The sequence below is a fragment of the Zalophus californianus genome, chromosome 8 (genome assembly GCF_009762305.2).
Source record: "Zalophus californianus isolate mZalCal1 chromosome 8, mZalCal1.pri.v2, whole genome shotgun sequence".
NCBI lineage: Eukaryota > Metazoa > Chordata > Mammalia > Carnivora > Otariidae > Zalophus > Zalophus californianus.
The window spans coordinates 136,513,946-136,534,969 of NC_045602.1; the positions used below are offsets into that span (position 1 = coordinate 136,513,946).

The 21,024-nt window shown below is 44.3% G+C and overlaps 1 protein-coding gene across 7 annotated transcripts in view; it reads left to right on the forward strand.

Moving 5' to 3' along the window:
• The window catches only part of ZNF831 (zinc finger protein 831), a 107,278-nt gene that overhangs the window by 17,932 nt on the left and 68,322 nt on the right, over positions 1–21,024 (forward strand). Inside the window, exon 1 of one of the 7 annotated variants that reach the window (XM_027624074.2) lies at positions 6,781–6,859. The exons of the other annotated variants lie outside the window; for them this stretch is intronic. The gene's annotated coding sequence lies outside the window, so the exon portion shown is untranslated. Of the gene's footprint in view, positions 1–6,780; positions 6,860–21,024 lie in introns of those variants that run through there. 7 annotated transcript variants of the gene reach the window in all.

Sequence of the window (21,024 nt, forward strand, 5' to 3'; positions counted from 1 at the left end):
CAATCCATGAGAGACGATGGACTCTGAGAAACAAACAGGGTTCTAGAGGGGAGGGGGTGGGGGGATGGGTTAGCCTGGTGATGGGTATTAAGGAGGGCACATTCTGCGTGGAGCACTGGGTGTTATATGCAAATAATGAATCATGGAACACTACATCCAAAACTAATGATGTAATGTATGGTGATTAACATAACATAATAAAATAAAATAAAAAAAAAGAATACATAAGGAAAAGGGGTTGGTACAAAGAAGACCACGTCCAGGAAAATGATGCACGTTGAGTCCATTTCTCCAAGGGGAGCCTTGTGGCACTCCCGGCTAGGGACATGGTTTTAGTTTAGGGAAACTACAGGTGCTGCATTAAATACATTGACTCACACACTGGAAAGGTGGTTCCTATTTCAGTTATTTATTTATCCATTTATTTATTTATTTACTATTTTAATTAGCCTTTTGTTTTGAGATAATTGTAGATTTGCATGTGGTTGTAAGAAACCCAGAAAGACCCCCGTAGCTTTTATCCAGTTTCCCCCAACGGTAACGTCTTGCAGATCACAGCTAGGATATCGATGTTGGTATATGGTCAATTTGCAGACCATTTCCATCATTACAAGTATCCCACCCTCACAGTCATGCTCACTTTTCTCCTGCCCTCCTCCTCTTAACTCCTAGTAACCACCAATCTATCTTCCAGTTCTAGAATTTGTCACTTTAAGAATGTTATATGGATAGAATCACACAGCATGTAGCCTTTAGGGATTAACTTTCCTTGCTCAGCATAATTCTCTGGAGAATCATCTGAATTGTTCTGTATATTAATAGTTCACCTCTTTGGGGTGCCTGGGTGACTCAGTCAGTTAAGCCGTTGCCTTCGGCCGAGGTCATGATCTCAGGGTCCTGGGATCAAGCCCCGCATCGGCTCCTTGCTTAGCAGGGAGCCTGCTTCTCCCTCTCCTCCCCACTCGTGGTCTCTCTTGCTATTTCTGTCTGTCTGTCTCTCTCTCAAATAAATAAATAAATAAATAAAGTCTTAAAAAAAATAGTTCACCCCTTCTTATTGCTGAGTAGTATTCTATGATGTGGATGTACCACAGTTGGTTTAAACATTTGTCTGTTGAAGGACTTCTGGGCTGATTCTAGTTTTTTGCTCTTATAAATAAAGCTGCTATGAATATTTGTGTACAGGGTTTTGTGTGGACAGAACTTTTCCTTTCTCTGGAATAAATGCCCAGGAGTGCAATCCCTAGATTGAGTGGTAGTTGTATGTGTAACTTTTTTTTTTTTGAAACTGCCCAACTCTTTTCCAGAATGGCTGTACTACTCCACACTCACCCCGCCAGTGTATCTAGTGAATCAACATCCTCACCCGTGTTTGGTGGTGTCACTGTTTTTTGTTTTTGACATTCTGATAGGTGTGCAGTGATATTTCACTGTGGTTTTAATTTGCATTTCTCTGATGGCTAATAATGTTGAACATGTCATGAGCTTGTGAGTCTGTAGGTGCTCTTCACTGTCTTATAAACAGGGGCTTTCACAGAGCAAGGATTTTTCATCTTCAGCTCAGGTCTGAAAACTTTAAAAAATTTTTTTATTGTTATGTTAATCACCATACATTACATCATTAGTTCTTGATGTTGAAAACTTGTTTTTTTAGAGAGAGCACGAACAGGAGGAGGGGCAGAGGGAGAGGGAGAAGCAGACTTCCCATTGAGCAGGGAGCCTGATATGGGGCTGCATCCCAGGACTCTGGGATGATGACCTGAGCCAAATGCAGATGCTTAACCAACTGAGCCATCCAGACGCCCCTGAAAACTCTTTCCTATGCCCTAGATCCTGAAGATTTTCTCCAGTGTTTTTTTCTAGAGCTTTCTGATTTTACATTTTACATTCAAGCCTGTCTCACATTTTGAGTTTTTTGTCTACATAAGGTGTGAGGTTGAGGCTGACCTTTATTTTTTGTACCTATGCATGTCAGTTGCTGAAAAAGTTACATACTCCCTCCACTGAATTGCCTTTGAACCTTTGTTCACAATCAGTTGGGTATATTCGTGTGGGTCTAATTCTGGTTTTTAAGAAAATTCTTTTGATCCGTGTGTCTCTTCCTCTGTGAATACAACACAGTCTTGATTACTGTAGCTGTGTAATATGTTTTCAAATCAGGTAGACTGATTTGATTCTTTCCATTTTACTATCATTTTTCAAAACTGAGTTATTCCAGTTCTTTTACCTTTCTTTTTTTTTTTTTTTTAATTTTTATTGTTATGTTAATCACCATATATTACATCATTAGTTTTTGGTCTTTTACCTTTCTATATAAATTTTAGAATAGTCTTGTCTATGCCCATAAAAAGTCTTACTGGGATTTTGATAGGAACGGACTTGAGCCTGCGTGTCAGTCTGGAGAGAATGGACATCTTTACTAAGGTGAGTTTTCCAATCTGTGGACACAATGTCTCCTTCTTCATTTAGACCTTCTTTGAGTTCTTCCATTAGTGCTTTCCACTTTTCAGCAAATAGGTCCTGTATAGGTTTCATTAGATTTATACCTAAGTATTTCAATACTGTTGAGTGATTCTAAATGGCACTGTATTTTAAGCTTTGGTTTCCAGTTGTTCATTGCTAGTTATAAAAGTAGAATTGACTTTTGTATGTTGAACTTGTATCATGTGACTTTGATGAATTTATTAGTTCTAGGAATTTTTTTTGTAGATTTCTTGGAATTTTCTACATAAACAATCATGTCATTTGCAAAAAAGGGACAGTTTTATTTCTTCCTTTCCTATCCATATGTCTTTCATTTCCTTTCTTGCTTTATCACACTGGTTGGAACTTCCAGTACTGTGTTGAATGAAAATGATAAGAGAGGCATCTTTGTCTTGTTCCCGAACTTAAGGAGGAAGTATTTCAGTTTTTTGCCATTAAGTGTAATATCAGCTGTAGATGTTTTGTAGATGCTCCTCATCAAGTTGAGAAACTTTCCCTCTATTTCTGTGTTCTGAGAGATTTTACCACATGTAGATTTTGACTTTTGTCGAAAGCTTTTTCTACATCAGTTGGTGTGATCATGTGACTTTCCTCCTTTACTGTGTTAATGTGGTGGATCCTATCGGTACATCCTTGGAACCCTTGGCCATGGTGTATAGTTCTTTTTATATTGTAGTCTGTTTGCTAATATTTTTGTGAAGGATTCTGCCTCTATATCCAAGAGGGATGTTGCTCCATAGTTTTCTGTTTTGTGCTGTCTTTGGTTTTGGTGTCAGGGTAACATGTAGATTCCTAAAATTAGTTAGGAAGTCTTCCCTTCCCTTCTATTTTCTGGAAGAGGTTGTATAGAATTGGCATTGATTCTTTTTTAAACATTATGTAGAATTCTTCAGTGAAACCATCAGGGTCTGGAGACTTCTTTTTTGGGAGTTTTCGAATTACAAATTCAGTCTCCTTAATAGAGTGCTATATAAGTGATCTCTTTCATATTTAGCAAATTGTGATAGTTTGTGCTTTTTGAGGAATTTGTCCATTTTATCTAGGTTATCAAATTTATCTGAGTATCATGCTTATTCACAGAATTCCCTTTTTATCCATTTGGTATCCACAAGGTCTGTAGTGATATCCCTGCTTCTTGCCTGATACTGCTAATGCATGTCTTCTCTCATTTTTCCTTTCTCAATATTTGTAGAGATTCTGAAGATCAATTTATTGATCTTCTGGAAGAAGAAGATTTTTCCTTTCATTGACTATATTATTTTTCTCTTCCAACTTTATTAATTGCTTTCCTTTTCCTTATTATCTCCTTCCTTCTGCTTGCTTTGGGTTTATGATGCTTTTCTTTCACTAGGTTCTTGAAGTAGGAGCTTAGATTATTGCTTTGTGGCTCTCTTGTCAAATACAAGCCTTTAGTGCTCTACATTTCCCTCTGAGCACTGTGTTAGCTACACCCCACAAATTCTGAGATGCTGTATTTTCATTGTCATTCATTCAGTGTTTGTTGCTGTTGTTGCTACCCTTGATATTTCATCTTTAAACACATGGGTTACTTAGTGGTATGCTGATTCGGAGATTTTCCTGTTACCTTTCCATTATTGACGTCCAATTTGATTTTATTCTGGGCAGAGAACACTCTGATTTCAGTTCTTACTAAGGTTTGTGTTATGGCCTGGGAGATGGTCTCTCTTGGTGTGGCATTCTGGATCCTGGCAGGAAGTAGAAATTACACAGGTTAAACAAGAGAAGGTTATGACAAGAAGTAATACCTTTGTAGAGAGTGACTCTAAGATGTAAGGAAACTTTATAAAGTACTTTAGGATTGAGAAGAAGGACAAACTTGGAAGAGGTTCCTACCTCATTGGAGAGGCTATGGCTTGACTCTCGAACAGCAGAGAAGCTGGCTGGTTTAGCCAGACTGGAGCTTGCCTGGAGTTACTGGGTGAATGATAGGCCACATTCCAGAGTGTAGGCAGTCAGCAGGTGATGGACAATAGGAGACATGGGTCTACACTGGGAATCGGCACCAGTGGGGACAGAGGCCTTTGGAACTAATGGGCTGCGTGGGTGGGAGGTGGAGTGGTTCTCTGTGGATGCCCACCCCAGCCACAGGTGGGCTGTGCATAGGATACAGAAGGAGCTACACAACCATGTGACTCTCTGGCCATAGGCAGGCTGTATACATTCTGAACAGGAGCTTTGGTTTCCATGTGTGGGGCTACAGACAGCTTGGTGTCAGGCTGAGGTTACAAGATTGCAGGGGGAGTATATCTGGGGACTTTGGCAGGGGTAGGCTCCAGCAGATGTCCTTGCACCCACACCACTGACCCTCTCCTTGGCCTCTGCTGAAAATTGCAGGAAGCCTCTCCTTCCTGGAATGTCCCTTAACATTGTGCCGTCTTTAAAATCTTAAAGGAATTGCACTGTTTATCCTATAGCATATGTTGAAGGGTGCATTTGGCTCTGACAGGCAATAAATTAATAACTGACATGGCCTGCCCCTGTGGCCACTCAGCTTCCATGTACATATTGGGACTTCCTTAACACAATGAAACAACTCCATATTTCTGCCTAACAAGATACATCTTTCCTTCCTACAATTGAAGAAGTTTTAACTCTTTCAAAATGAGAACAAACAGTCGTTATATCCGTCATGGGCTATATTAATTACTACTCAAATTCAGTCAAGGGCTTCCTCAATATTCTCTTCCCTAAAGACCAAGTTGTAAAGTTAACCTCCAATAACTCATGCATAAAATCTAAAAGCATGAAGGAGAAAGAAGTAGAGGATGATTAGTATATGTAAACAGACCGATTGGTACTGTATGCATAGAGATCACACATAAATAAAGCTATTCTAGTCCTCATTTCTGCAGTTGGCCATGAAGTTGTGGTTCATTCCAGAGTTTCCTTGCCCTCAGGGCAGGACCTCAGCCTGCTCTGCATTCTTTACCCTTGGATTATATAGTATTCCCTGGAAAAGTTCAAGTATTTACTTTTTCCTCCATCACTCTAATATGTGGCCAAAGGTCCCTCTGGGGAGAAGGCTTAGAAGGAAGATCGACAGTGTGTCTTTGTGGCAATAGCAGGGGGTCCTCTTTCAGGAGACCTAGCACTCCTGTCTTTCAGGGGCTTCTGGCCTGTGAACTGACTTAGGTCTGAGAACTGGATGAAAGGCCATGATTCTCCATTTGGTGACTCGAGTCAGGTTGTTTGCTACCACACTTAAGAGTGTTTCTTGCCATGTAGACCAAGCAACGTCCTAGTAGGCTGACTACGTTTTTCACTCTTTTTTTTTTTTTAAGATTTTATTTATTTATTTGACAGAGAGAGAGAGAGAGCACAAGCAGGGGGAGTGGCAGGCAGAGGGAGAGGGAGAAACAGGCTCTCTGCTGAGCAGGGAGCCCGACACGGGGCTCCATCCTAGCACCCTGGGATCATGACCTGAGCCGAAGGCAGACACTTAACTGACTGAGCCACCCAGGCGCCCCTACCTTTTTCACTCTTAGGGACACCAGGATTAAGCAGCCACTGCTAAAGATCTCTGAGGCTTAGAGAATTCTGATTACTGACATGTCCCTACTGCTGTGTGGTTGACATGCCTACTTTGCCTTTGACAATTAAGTGCTGCCACTTGGCCTCTGCAATACTGGAATTAAGACATCACATTGAAATCAAGGAGCCTATCCCAAGGGTGGCATCCACTACAGTCATACTTGGCCTGAATAAACGGCAACCACAAAGGTTTTCAGAGACGGAAGTGGCCCCTCATTAATGTATTTCTCAATGTCCTTTGAATCTGTTTCCACATATATATTCCCCATGTTTCTGTGACTATGTATTAGCAAAGGCCTTCAGTTCTTTTGGTGGATAAGCTATTTCCTCCTGGGTCACAGTGTATACCTGACCACCCAATCATGCTGAGACTTAATTCTCGTTAGGGGTCTTTTGGCAACAGGGGGTAGTTAGGGTGGGTTCAGAGAAGAAAGAGCAGCCCCTTTCAAGGTGTCTTCCCCAAATGAGGGTATCACAGGGCTTTTAAACTGACAGAGACAGGTCTTGGACATTGGAGGGGAATCTGTTGCTGCTGCTAAGAGAGACTCAGGATGACCCAGACATCAACATTGTCAATTTCTTGAGGTCCAATGAGATGTCCTTATTCCACGTTTCAAGGATCTCATTTTTTCCCCATTAATGACCTAATTTTTACATGAGAAACTTGGCAAGACTGTGAATTCAGCTGCCATTTTAATTCAGCAACTTATACCATTACATTTTGTGTTTGATTTTCAGCAATGTCGGCCCTGTGGCTACGAGAAAGAAGAGATTCTTTTAGGGCTGTCATGGAGGCTGTCTGCTTCTCAGACCATGACTTGAGGTGGGAGTTAACAGACCTGAGCTTGTCATTTTCTCTCCGTAAGCACTCAAGGGCACTCAGAAACATTCATCCCACACCACAGCCCTTGTAGTCATCATTACTGCCAACACGGCAAGAGCAGAAGCCACTTGAGCTCCCAAGGCACGTGCTGCAGTTGGCACTTTATCACAGTCAACCACAGATGATAGCTTGATTAATTGTGATGCCACCACATGTCAGGGGTTACAAGCAACACATTTCTCATTGGCAAGGAGCTCAGCATCACACTCAGGTCCAGGGGCATGACCAGATCAGTCCCTAGATCCCATCTTTAGGGATCTGTGTCCCAGGACCACTCCTAGAATTCTGTAGTAGTCTGTGTCTAATCAGGAGACAGAAACCACAGTAATTGACACTCCAGAAGTTTAACATAAGAATGATGAACTGTAATAAAAGACCAATTATAAGATATAAGGCAACTCTGTGTGGTACCTTAGGGTAGAGAGATTACCCAAGAAAGGACATACTTGGAAGGGGTTCAGACCTCATTGGAGAAGCTGTGGTTTTGCCATTGAACAGCAGAGAAGTTGACTGGGTTAACCAGACTGGAGCTTGTCTGGAGTTGCTGGGTAAACAGTAGGTAAATATCCTGGAGTGCAGGCAGGAAGCAGGAAATGTTGGTGTGCACTGGGAGTTTGGACACCAGTAGGGACAGAGCTCTTCAGAGCTCGTGGACTGTGTGGAGAGAAGTAGGTCTTGCTGAGGGAGCAGCCACTTTGTGTAGATCCCCCCAGCCACAGATGGGCTGTGCTCTGACTGCCGGGCCCCTAGTTTCTCTGTCAAGAAGGCTACAGACACATCATCTCTGGTCTTAGGCTGTACAGTTGCAGAGAGACCACATCTGTGGCCCGTGGTTTAGGCAGACTCCATCGGATATCCCCATCTTGAGTATGCGGTTGCTCTCTGTATGACATCGTAGACATGTAGTTCATCAGAGTCCACTGGTGTCATTATTTTACCATTGGGACTGAAGTGTAACAACTTTATCTTCATTTGCCCTCCCCCATGTATGGTTATCTTAAATATTCTACATGCATTTAGAACCATATGAGACAGTGTTGTTTTTGTTTCAGCCATAAAACATCATTTTAAAAGTTCTAAGGGAAATTTAGAATTTACCTATATTTCTATAGGTATACTAATATTACCTGTATTTACCTATATTTTTACTCTGCTACTCTTTTTCCTTTTTTTTTTTAAGATTTTATTTATTTGACAGAGAGACAGCGAGAGAGGAACACAAGCAGGGGGAGTGGGAGAGGGAGAAGCAGGCCTCCCTCTGAGCAGAGAGCCCGATGTGGGGCTCGATCCCAGGACCTTGGGACCACGACCCGAGCCGATGACAGATGCCCAATGACTGAGTCACCCAGATGCCCCCTCTTTTTCCTTCTTGATGTTCCAACTTTCCTTCTTTTATTATTTCCTTTCTGTTTAGAGAACTTCCTTTAGCTATTCCTTTAGGGTAGGTCTGCTGGTGACAAATTCTCTTGGTTCTCTTTTATTTGAGAGTGTTTTGATTTCCCCTTCATTCAAGGAGGATATTTTTTTCTGGATATAGATTTTGGGTTGACAGTTCTTTTATTTCAGCCCTTTCAAAATGTACCATTTTCTTCTGGCCTCCAAGTTTCTGATGAGAAATTTGCTGTCATTAGAATGGTTTTCCCCTTTAGGTAAGGTGTCATTTCTTTCTCATTGTTTTCAAGATTTTTTTCTTTGTCTTTAGAGGTCAGAAGTTTGACTCTGGTGTATTTTGGTGAGGGTTTCTTTGGTTTTATCTTGTTTGGGGTTCACTAGCTTCCTGAATCTGTAGGTTTTATGTCTTTTGCCAAATTGGAGTTTTCAGCCATTATTTAAGTACTGTTTGAACTCAGTCCCCTTTTACTTCTCCTGCCAGGACTCTGATGACATGAATATTACACTTTTTGTTAGTCTCACAGGTTCCTGAGACTCTGTTCATTTTTTCACCCTGTTTTCTCTCTGTAGTTCAGACTGGGAATTTCTATTATTTTATCTTCAAATACATTGATTCTTTTTTTCTGTCCCTTCCATCCTGCTCTTAAGCCCATCCACTGAGTTTTTAAAATTTTGGTTATAGCATTTTTCAGTTCTAAAATTTCCATTTGGTTGTTCTTTTCTTTCTTTTCTTTTCTTTTTTTTTTTTTGCTGAAACTTTCTATTTTTTAAATTTGTTTCAAGCATATTCATAAGTGTTCATTGAAACATTTTTATGATAGCTGCTCTAAAATCTTTGTCAGATAATTCCAACATTTCTTGCATCTTGGTGTTAGCATCTATGGATTTTCTTTTTTCAGTCAGTTTCTTCCTGTTTCTTGGGTATGGCAGATGAGTTTTGATTGAAATGTAGACTTTTTCAGTGCTGTGTTATGAGAGCCTGGATTGATTAAACCTCCTGTTTTAGCTGGCTTTCTTTGATACTGCTCAGCAGGAGAAGCAGGTAGATAGACGGCCAGGTTGCTCACTCTGTCTCAACCCCCAAGGAGGAGCTTCTTATTAGTCCTTGGAGAGGGTGGTAATTTGGCTCCCCACTGGGCCATCACTGATATCTCCCTGGGAGATAGCAGTGCCTGGAAGACATAGGATGCCTTGTTATTACTTCCCACATGGCCTCCACTGCCACCGTGGACAGGGGTGGCCTCCTTGCTGTTAGGCAGTGTGAATGTCCTGACTTTCTGAAGTGCTTCCTCAGACACCACCCAGTAGGTGGGGAAAGTAAATAAACAAACTGTGACACACCAACATACTGGAATACAACCCAGCAATAACAAGGATGAACTAATGAAGCACGCAACAACCTGGATGCATCTCAGAGGCATTATGATGAGTGAAAGAAGTCTGACTAGAAAAGTTACGTACTTTGCAGTTCCATTTATATCACATCTGGACAAGGCAAACCAACAGGGACAGAAATAGATCTGTGGTTACCCGGCTAGGGGAGGGGAAGGGGGTGATCAGAAGAGGTGTAGGGTAACTGGGAGGAGGAGGTATTCTTCTGTATCTCCATTCTTTTGGTGGCTACACTAGTGTGTCTGCTTATCAAAATTCACAGAACCATATACTAAAAAGGTAAACAGTACCGTATGTAAATTGTAGCTTAATTGAAAAAACAAAGTTCAGCGCAGCCTGGCACTGCCAAAAGATGGAGAAGTTGGAGGAGTACCATCGCTTGTCAGCCAAAGCATCATCTTTGTGGTCCTAATTGACATGACTTTAACAAGTAGAGCCCACAGGCCCCTGTAATGTGGATCTGTGCATTGCGTTCAGTGCACACAAGGTGCATATGTACAAAGAATGCCTGCCCACATGCAGCATTCCCAGAGTGGGCATTTGAATAGGTGGGGGTTAACTCTTGTAATCTTCTGAATTCCATCAATATTTGGGACCCTCTTTCCTACTCTGCTTTGAATTCAGCACCACATCTGTTTGCAGTTTTCCTGCCTAATTAGTATAATCATAGTAGAAAACAATAACCATCTCCAATACCATATTCTGAATTATGTTATCTCATACTGTAAACACACAAATCTGTTTATAGCCTGCCAGGCGATCATGAATTATGGTGTTATGTACCATTTTATTTTATGTGTCCTGAGCTGCAAGGGATCATGATAAGCCTCCAGCATGGCCAGGCCTGTGGTGCGGAGAACTGGTGTTGGGATGCGCAACAGCAAAGGTGACCTTCAAACTCATGTTCTGTGGATAAAGGGAGGTGGTCCTGGAGGATGGTTCTCCCCTTTGGCTTATCCCCATCTCTTGGCCAAAAAGAGAGCTCTAAGCTGTGCTTTCTCCATCTGCCATAGAGGAGAGTAACAGTGACAATGGTGATGGGGACAGGCCTCTTGTTATTTAACTGAGAAGAGTACCTCGAAAGCTACAATTGGAGGTCACTTGGTACCTAGACATTTTTCTCCTTGCTTTGCGGTTGAGGAAACAAAGGTCCGGGGAAATAGACTTTCCCTGAAGGAATCACAAAATATAGTTGGGCAGGTTGGTATCTGTGAATGAATTTCCTTTGCATTTAGTGTATCATGTCTCAAGCATGCCAAACACATTCCCATCTCAGGGCCTTGGCTCTGATACCCCTGTGGCTCACTCCATCACTAGCTTCCTGTATTTGTTTAGACGTCCTGACCCATCCCATTTAAAATGGCAACCCTCCCTCCTTGCCTGCCTCCTCCCACACCCCCCCACCTCACTCCTACCTTTCCTTACCATGCTCTGATTTTTTCCCCACGACACTTATTTTCTGATGCATTATATAATTTATTTAAAAAAAAGCTCTCTCACCTGTCTGTGTACTGGTGTATCATAAGGGAAACCAGCACATGAAATAACACCTGACATGGAGTACATGTTCCATAAACATTCGAATGGATGAAAAAATGAATTTTCAATATGTGAAAGCTAAACTGGACTCCTCTATTTAATGTCATCCTGAGCAGTGCTAATAATGTACATTCTACCACTTTTTGTTTGAAATATTTTACTAAATAAACTGAGTGCTTTGTTAATGTGAACACCCCCATCATTTTGGCACAACGTCCAGCTGATGAGACCGAGTGTGGCAGAACCTACAGTATTTTCTAAGCCAGGGACAGTGGGATATCCATGCTGCCAACTCTCTCGGCCAGTGAGAGCTCTCCTGTGTGTCCTGTGGCCTCTCTCCTAGCTGTTTCTTTTGCATTCTAACAGTGTTGATCTCAAATGGATGTCAAAAAGCATGCGAGTCCTTGAGCTGGATTGCCTTAAGAACCAGTGGAAAATAATCTTGCTGTGGGTTAAAATGCTAGTTTTTAGCTATCGAGGCCCTTCAGAGAAGTGGGCGAGAAAACAGAGGGCAAGGATCAGACACAGAGGCCATCGTCAAAGCTGAGTTAGCCTGCAGGGTGACCAACGGTGGGAAAAAGGAAGCTGAAGAAACTCTATGTCAAGACCTTTCAATATTTGAAGAAAACAGAAAGTACAATGCCACTGCCAGAGGGCCTCATCAATTCTGACCCCTTTCAATGCTGGTGCAGTTGTCTATCCCAGCAGCAGATCCTGGGAAAAGTGGGTTATCATGGAGTCACAGCCTATGAGGGATATGGGGTAAGGCAAAAATCACCACTGGTCAAAATTACCCTTCAAATTCCTCAGGTAGGCACCATGTTGCTATCATACTATTCGGTTAGCTCTTGCTACCTAACAACCCCAAACATAGTGGCTTAAAATGACAGCCATTTGTTGAGCTTATGATGCTGAGGGTCAGTGTCTTAGGCTGGCCTCAGTCTAGTGGGTCTTGTCTTGGCCGGGCTCACTCAGGTGTCTGTGGGCAGCAGGCAACTCTGCTGGGCACTGGCTGGACTAAGGTGGCCTCGCCGGGAAGGCTTGTCTTGGCTCCACGTGGTCTCTCGTCCTCCAGGCGGCTAGCTGGGGCTTGTTCTCATGGCTGAGGCAGAGCAGAAGCATACAGAGTTCTTGAGTGCTAGGCTCGGAACCAGCCCACGGTCATTAATGCCACCCTGTCACCCAGAGTCGAGGGGTAGAGAAAAAGTCCCCTGATCTTAATGGGAAGAGCAGCAAAGTCCCCTTGCAAAGGCTGTGGAAACAGGGAGGTGTGAGGGATTGAGGCTGGTTTTTGCAACCTGCTAACAGTATTTCTCAGTACCTCAAATTCAGTCAGTTTTTCCTTTGGTGTTAAAGCTTATCTTATTTCTTTGTTTGATCACCACATGCAGCAGGGGACTTGTCTAGTCAGTGTGCGGTGCATGGAAAATCCTGCTAGCACTGGGATTATGCTCAGCAGTGAGGTGCTCATGGCGTGAGAACCAAGTGGGCTTCAAGTCTGCTCATTTTACCCTGCTGTTTGCTTATGGAGTTGACTAGGGGCATTGCCAAGAGATTGAAATGATTATTTTCATTTTTGCTCAACCTCCCCACATGTTGTGGCTCTGTTGTATAAACCTTTGGGGTTTCTGAGAGATGAGAGACTGGAGCAGCACGGCTTGGTCCATGTCAAGTGAGGAGTCTCTTTACACTGGAGTTTCATGGACACAAGTCTCACCTGCCCCTCATGCCTGACTGTGTGGGGACATAGGAGCTGGGGGTGTCCTCTGCTTTCATTGGGCCCTGATTACAGTTGACTTCTTTCTTGGGGGGGGGGACAGGGTGGGCAGTCACTGGATGGGTCACTGAATCTGCCATGGGGCTGACGTAGCTCCTGATCGGAGTTAGGCCATTTCTTTATCTTCTCCAATGCTGCACTGATTCAACAGTTAATTTATTGAATACCTACTATGTGCTGGGCCATGTTTGGGACACTGGGACATCTGGGCCAATGGTTAATAATATACAGCCAGTAACTGTAACGATTCTGGAAGAGTTTCATGGTATGAAGAAACAGAGCTCACTCTGCGGCTCAGACACACACACAGCAGAGCGCTCCTTTCCTTTGCCTGTGGTTGACTGGCTCTTCTCTAAAGCCCTGTTCCTGGTTAGCGGGAGGCAAGAAGAAAAGTTAACTTGTATTTATTGACTCTTTTGAGCTGGTACTTTAGGCCAGGCGCACTTACAATCCACACAACTCTCACACCACCGTATGGGGGAGGTATTACTGTTTCCCCATTTTACAGTGAGGAAACTGAGTCACAAGGAGGTTGTGTGGGTCATCTGAGGTCACAGCACAGATGAGTGTAGGGTGGGATTTGGACCCTGCCTCCCAAGCCCACTCTCTAACCAGTATGCAGAGCAAATCAAAACAAATGTCCAGTTCCTTTGGGTCTTCTCATCTGGTATCTTTTTGCCCCTCCTCCACCCACAGCATCTCCACAATGGCATCTGCCAGTCCACTGGGCCTCTTCAGGGGTTTTGTTACAGAGCTGTTCTTCCTACCAGGTGCCCTCTTCTCAGCACCATGTCAGCCCCAAGCCAGACCCTGTCCAGCCTCCAGGAAGACCTGTGGCAGCTCAGGATGGCTTAGCCCCAGGGGCCTCCCTCTGCCCAGCCTCGCCTTGCTCTGGCCACCTCCTTGCAGAGGGCTTCAGCAGAAAGATGGGGGACAGCCTGGTGTTGCCCAGGCGTGCACCCTCTCTTGTCCTGCTTGCCTTCCTCTTCTGGGCCCATGCCCCCCTCACCATCTTCCAGGGCCAGGAATTGGAGCATTTTCTTCTGTTTCCCATATGAGTGTCCTGGGACTGCTGTGACCAAGTCCCCCTGGGACAGTGGGAGGTTTAAAACAATGGCAGTGTGGTCTCCCGCCATCCAGAGGCTAGAAGTCTGAAATCCAGGTGTGAGCAGGGCTGGGCTCGCTTTGCAGGCTCTTGGGAGGCTCCTGCCCAACTCTTGACGCTTCTGGTGGCTCCAGGTGCCCCTTGGCTTGTGGCTGCACCCCTCTGTCTCTGTCTAGTCACATGGTCTTCACGTTGACTGTGTGTGCCTCTGCATCCTCCCTCTTCTTACACAGACACAGGTCATTGGACTTAGGGCCCATTCACCTCCAGGTGCGGTTCCTCTTGTCTCGGAGCCTGAAACGTCAAATGAAGAGAGAAGCTAATTGTGAAAAACCTTTTGCCCTCAACAGCAGTATCTGCCCTCAAGATTATTGTCTTACCAGAAATCCTGTTGTGCAAGCAGGAAGCTGAAGCTTACTTACCTTGTTTCTCTGTCTTCCTTCTTCAGGAGGGAGCACGTTTCCCAGCAGCTTGCCTTGGGAGAGCAAGTCTCTCCCTTCTTCAGCATCCCCCTCCCCTGGAACACCAGCAGTGCCTTCTGAAGCGGAAGCCTGGTGTGTACTGGGCATCTCAGCCCCTGTAAAGCTCTGGGGCTGCTGACTAGCACATGGCCGGCACTAAATAAGGCTCAGCTATGCCTGCTACCAACCTGAAAAATTCTCCTCTCTTTAGGCTGATAGAAGTAGACGCCTTAGGCTGACCAAAGCGAAACTGATTAACTTGGAAAAGGAAAAAAGAGAGAAATGTCAGTAACTGTTAGCAGATTGTTCCCCTTTTGCACTTATGCTGTGATAAGAGCCTGTGGGGAGTATCTCTCTTATCTTCCATGTTGATCCCCATTTTACAAATGAGAATCCTAAAGTGAGAGGAACTTGCTGCAGCCAGACAGTGGGTAAGTGGCAGAACTGGAATTTGAGCCAGGAAGATAGGTCTTTCTTCAGCCAGGGACCCCGGGCCCCAGGGATAGCTGACCAGAGATGCCACCTGGCAAACGTGTGGCCTTCAGCAGAGGGACAGAGCTCCCTCGGAGCCAGTTCTGGTCCGGCTCTCCTCCTTCCTGCTCTGGGAGCCGTGGCTACTCCCTTGGGGACACAGGGCAGAGGGAAGAAGATCTGATTTATCTGGAGGGTCTAGCTGAAGTTGTCCCAGGTCAAGATCTTAAATTAGAGGTACGTTCCCCAAAGCATGGGACCATACCGCTCGGTTGTGCGAGATCATCTGAGGGCCCCGCAGATACGCGTTTAAAAAGACTGTTACATATTTTAATAATAGTTTGAAGAAAAAATACTCTTTTTTCTCCAGTTATTACAAGAATGTATTTATTTATTTAATTTACTTTGATAAGCAAAACATGGCATCATGTATACACCTTGGATTTCTTGGCTGATAAGGGTAAACATCTTTTCACGTGTCTTTTTAAACACTGTTCTGATTTAAAAAATTTTTAAAAATGAATAGACTTAATTAATTAATTAATTTTTAAAAGATTTTCTTTATTTATCTGACAGAGAGAGAGGGAGAGCACAAGTAGGCAGAGAGGCAAGCAGAGGGTGAGGGAGAAGCAGGCTTCCCACAGAGCAGGGAGTCTGATGTGGGGCTCGATCCCAGGACCCTGGGATCATGACCTGAGTGGAAGGCAGACATTTAACGTCTGAGCCACCCAGGCGCCCCTAGACTTAATTTTTTTAGAGCAGAGTTAGGTTTAAGGAGAAATGAGGGGAGAGTACAGAGAGCTCCTGCATAGCACTGACCCCCAGCCGACTCTTGTCCACTTTGGCCTGCGTTTAACGTCTTGCATTAGTGTGGGATGTTGTTATAGTTGATGAGCCAGTATTAATGTGTCATTATTAACTGAAGTTCAGAGTTGACATTAGGATCACTCTTGGTGTTCTGCATTCTGTGGGTTTGGACAAATGTATAATGATACATATCTGTCATCACAGCTTGATAGCTCATTTTGTTTTAGTGCTGGATGATATTCCATTGTCTGGATAGACCACAGTTTATCCATTCACCTGCTGAAGGACATTTCGGTTGCTTCCAAGTTTTAGCAATTATGATGAAAGCTGCTATAAATATCCATGGGCAGGTTTTTGTGTGAGTGTAAGGTTTTGGCTTGTTGGGTAATGATATAGCACTCCCCCTACCCCATACCTTTTTTTTCTACCTTTTGAAAGTTGTAAGATACACATAACATACAATTTATCATTTCAGTCATTTTTAAGTGTGCAGTTTAGTGGCACTGAATACATGCACGTTTTTGTGCACACAGCTCTCTTTTAAAGTAACCATATTCCAGGGGCCCCTGGATGGCTCAGTTGGAAGAGCATGCAGCTCTTGAGCTCAGGGTCATGAGTTCAAGCCCCACGTTGGGTCTAGAGATTACTCAAATAAATAGACAAACTTAAAAAAAAGAGAGAGAAACTTAAAAAAAAAAAATAAAGTAACCATATTCCAGCAAACCCCAGTTACCCAGGGATGGGGAGGAAGTAAGGGCCTGAGAGGTCCCCACATGGCACAGCAGGTGACAGACATACTGTGGCTTGGGAAACTTTTAGTGGAAACAGTGTACTTAGCACCAGGTTCTTCCTGAAAAGTTGAATGTGTTTAACACGTTGGGTACATTTCTCCATAGCCTTCTCTTTCAGGGCCCCAAACATGCATTTTTTAGAACCTGTTTGTGGCATTTCCATGCTCTTCCTTTGTCCAGGCCCCTTTATGGGTTGTTTTTGAAAAAAGGGATCTTTGGAAATAGTCACTTTCTTACAGCTTTCTGCCGCCTCTCCCTGTAAAGCTGCACATTCATACCAAAGAGTATTACGACCTTGGGGGGCTCAGAGGAGGTGGGGGGTTGCACATGTGGCAGAATGGAGGAGGTGAGGGGTTCTTCAAGCTCTCTGCGTGGTAGACCCTCAGGATGGCAAGGAGGCGAGCGCCTGGCAATGAGTCTTGCCAACCAGGTGGTCTTTCCAGAGCCTTCCCTGACATGCCTGCCTTCTCCACCTTGTGCCTCAGTTTCCCCACTAGTCCAGTGGGGTTAATAGGACCTGCTACCGCCTTGATTCAGAGTGAGAAAAATTAGTGGCGGCCCTTTGAGGTTTCCCTGAGAAAAGTGCCATCTCCCTGGAGGAAGGTGTTAGTTGGCTCATTATCTTGCCGGCAGGGATCAGCTGCCCCTAAAGGGTGTTGATTTTGCTGTGATCACAGAACAGCCTGCAGAGAGAGGAAAATAATCATCGTGGCAGGTGTTTCAAAAATGTAGCACTCTTTTTCTGGAATTTCTGTCTTGAAGCCCCGTGCTTCCCTGAGGCAGTCTGGGCTGCTTTTTTCCTTCCCCCATGGGTGGGCTGATTTTGGGGGGCATGTGGTGCTCAGCCCTCAGCTCCCCAAGCAGGACCCCCAGGACCCAACTGGAATTTTCCTGGTCCCTCCAGGGCCCCTCCCTGGGGCTCTGGTATTCACTCTGGAGCACGGGAACCCCATAGGCTTCCTCCATCCTGCTTGCCTGGACACGCACAGTGGGCTGTTTTTGCTCTGCCCTGGGCCCTCACCTGATTGCCCCAGGGAGTAGGGTCCAGGTCACACCTCCACTCAACTCACCCTGAAGCCAACTTTGGAAGGCTTCCTCCTTTTCCTCCCACCTCTCCTCCTTCCCACCTCCTCCTAACTCAGGGACCATCATAACTGAGGACTGGGAAATGGATTTCCTCCTTAGGGTTTAGGCTCTGGAATCCAGAAGACTTTACTCTTTTTCTGCCACAACAACTCCAGCAAAGCCCTGTCTACCCAGCTCCCCTTGCATTTGTAGGAGCCAGCTTCTGGCAGCACTGCGGGCCTGACGGTGCTGTGGGACCCCCCAGAGCCGCCCGGTGTGTGCGCTTGCCAGCTGCACAGCCAGCATCTCACTATTCTCAGGAGGACCCTCAGTGCGTGACCGCTCCCTCACTGTGTGGGGTCACTGAGATATGTGTTCTGTATGGTCTCTGTATTCCCCCCTGGGGTCAAGCTCTACCTGCCCCATGACACACACTCTGTAGCTTCCCTCACCTCGTCTTTCTCTCTCCCTTATGAGTGTTTCCTAGGGTCACCTCCCAAATAGAATCCTTGTGATGGCATCTCTTTTTGGGGGACCCAGCACGAGACAGCCTCTCTTCTCAAGAGCAATGAATGGGGCCTGCTGACCGATGGGGGAAGAAGAGACAGGGTAGGAGGGAAGAGAGGGTGGAGGAGGAGTCACGAGTTAATAGTTCAAAATATCAAGGCATATCCTTGGAAGCCCAAATAAGTGGAGCTTTCCTAATTGTGTGCTTTCTTCGACAATTACTCTATGCCTGGCGCCGTGCTCCATATTCTCACAGACCGTTTCAGGAGATCTCCCTGTAGCTCTGCCCAGGTGACCTGTTCTCAGAGCTGAGGGATCTGGGTCTCAGGGATATCCACCAGCAAGCCAAGTGAGCAGGGCCAGGAACTCAATCCGATGGTTCTACTGGGAAGCATCTCAAAATTCTTCGGTTAGTAGGAAGGACGCAGTGCCTTGAGGTAAGCCATTGTCTTTCCTTGACATCAGCTCTGAAGAATTCCAGTACCTTCTGATCTCTAAAGATTTTTGTCTTTAAATCTTCCCTTAAAAAATTATAACCTGTCAAATGTTTTGAGGCAGCTGGCATGGTGGTGTGAGATCTGTAACGTTAAATAGGTCTATAAGGAACAGAGAATGGGAGAGTTGGTTTCAGGATTAAAAAAAAAAAAAAGACTGGCTTGTGGCATTTGCTGATTTCTGTGGTATGAATAGCCCCACCATGGCCAGTCCCAGGCTATGAACATGACATCACTGAACCCAAAGTCGGGACGATACCAGGATATGGAGTGCTGCACCATCATGTGGCATTTCCATCATGATGACGCAGTCAACAGAAACAACCCCCAGAGCACCGATAATGGTAAGATGAAATAAAATGATTAGCAAGTGATGAGCTTTAAGTATTTAGTACCTTTTTTATTGAGGTAAAATTCACATAACATCAAACTCACCATTTTAACTATTTTAAAGTGGACATCTTGGCAGCGTTCAGGTACACTGATAATGTTGTACCACTGCCAGAACATTCTCATCACTGCAAAAGGAAGCCCTGTGCCCAATCAAGTGGCCACCCCGTATTCTCCCTCTCTGTCCCTCACAACCATTGTAATCCACTTTCTGTGCCTGTGAACTTGCCTCGTCTGGGTTTTTCATATAAATGGAATCACACAGGATGTGACCTCTTTGGTCTGGCTTCTTTCACTCAGCATTGTGTGTTCAAGGTTCGTCCCTGTGGTATCGTGGGTCAGCACTTCGCTCTCGTGATGGCTGAAGAATATCCCATTGTGTGGATGGACTGCATCTTGTTTATCCATTCATCCGCCAGTGGACATTGGGGTTGTTCCCCCCCCTTTTGACTGTGTTGAATTGTGCTGCTGTAAACATGCATGTACAAGTTTCTATATGAATTCCTATTTCCAGCTCTTTGGGGTGTGTGCCTAGAAGTTGAATTGCTAGGTCATATTGTAGTTTATGTCTAACTTGCTGAGGAGCCTCCAAAATGTTCACCATCTTACGTTCGCATAAGCAGTGCTCATTTGTCATTTCTAGCTTGTTGTTATTGCTGAAGATGAGCTGGTATGAAGTCATGTCTCATGGTGGTTTTGATTTACATTTTTCTAATGACTGATGGTATCGAGCATCTTTGCCTCTGCTTTTGGCTCTTTGTAGACCTTCCTTTTGGAGAAATGTGTATTCAAGTCCTTCGCTCATTTTTTAGTTGAGTTGGTTGTCTTTATTGAGTTGTGAGAATTCTTTATGTATTCTGGACATAACAGATACGTGATTTGCAAATACTTTCTTCCATTCTGTGAGTTGTCTTTTCACTTTTTAAAAAAATTATGTTCAGTTAGCCAACGTATAGTACATCTTGGTGTCCTTTGATGCCCAAAAGTTTAATTTTGGTAAAAAAATTTTTTTAATTGGTATAGGGGTGCCTGGGTGGCTCGTTCTGTTAAGTGTCTGCCTTCGGCTCACGTCATGATCCCAGGGTCCTGAATTGGAGCCCTACATCGGGCTCCTTGCTCAGTGGGGAGTCTGCTTCCCCCTCTCCCTCTGCCTGCCAATCCCTCTGCTTATGCTCTCTCTCCTTCTGTCAAATAAATAAAATCTTTAAAAAAAAATAAAAAGTTGGTATACAATCAGGTTTAAAAAGTATAAGATTACATAAAACATGATTAAAAATTTTTTTAATTGTTTGTGCTTTTGATGTCATATCTAAGAATTCATTGCCAAATCCAAGGTCATGAAGATTTACTCCTACATTTTCTTCTAAGAGTTTTGTAGTTTTAGCTCTTACATTTAGATCTTTGGTCAATTTAGAGTTAATTTTCGTATATGAAGTGACATAGGGAGTCCAACTTCATTCTTTTACATGTGAATATCCAGTTGTATACCTTTGTTTTTAAGATAACTTATAAGTTTATATAATTTAACTCTTAATTGTGGCCATGTTTAACAACTGGCTTGCAAAGTTCCTGAAAATCAGCTATCATGAGCCAGCGTGAACTGGTGTGAACCGTTAGGAGCCGGTTCCCGCATGCCGCTACTTCTACCTTACCCAGCTTGCTGCAGAAACCTGCAGTATGTATTGTTTTTCTGAAGGAGATGAGCTGGGGGATGATCAAAGGGTGCTTATGGAGCTGCTAGGGGATGGGTGTCTGAGCAAGAAACATCTGGAGACCCCATTCCTGTAACCTGGGCCTGTCCCGCCTCTTCCCACTGTATTTGGCTTTCCCTCCCATGGTTTGAAGAACCTGGCTGGGTCTCTCTTGCTGTCTTGCCTTACATTTGCCCAGCTCTTCCCTCTGGCTGAGAGGGAA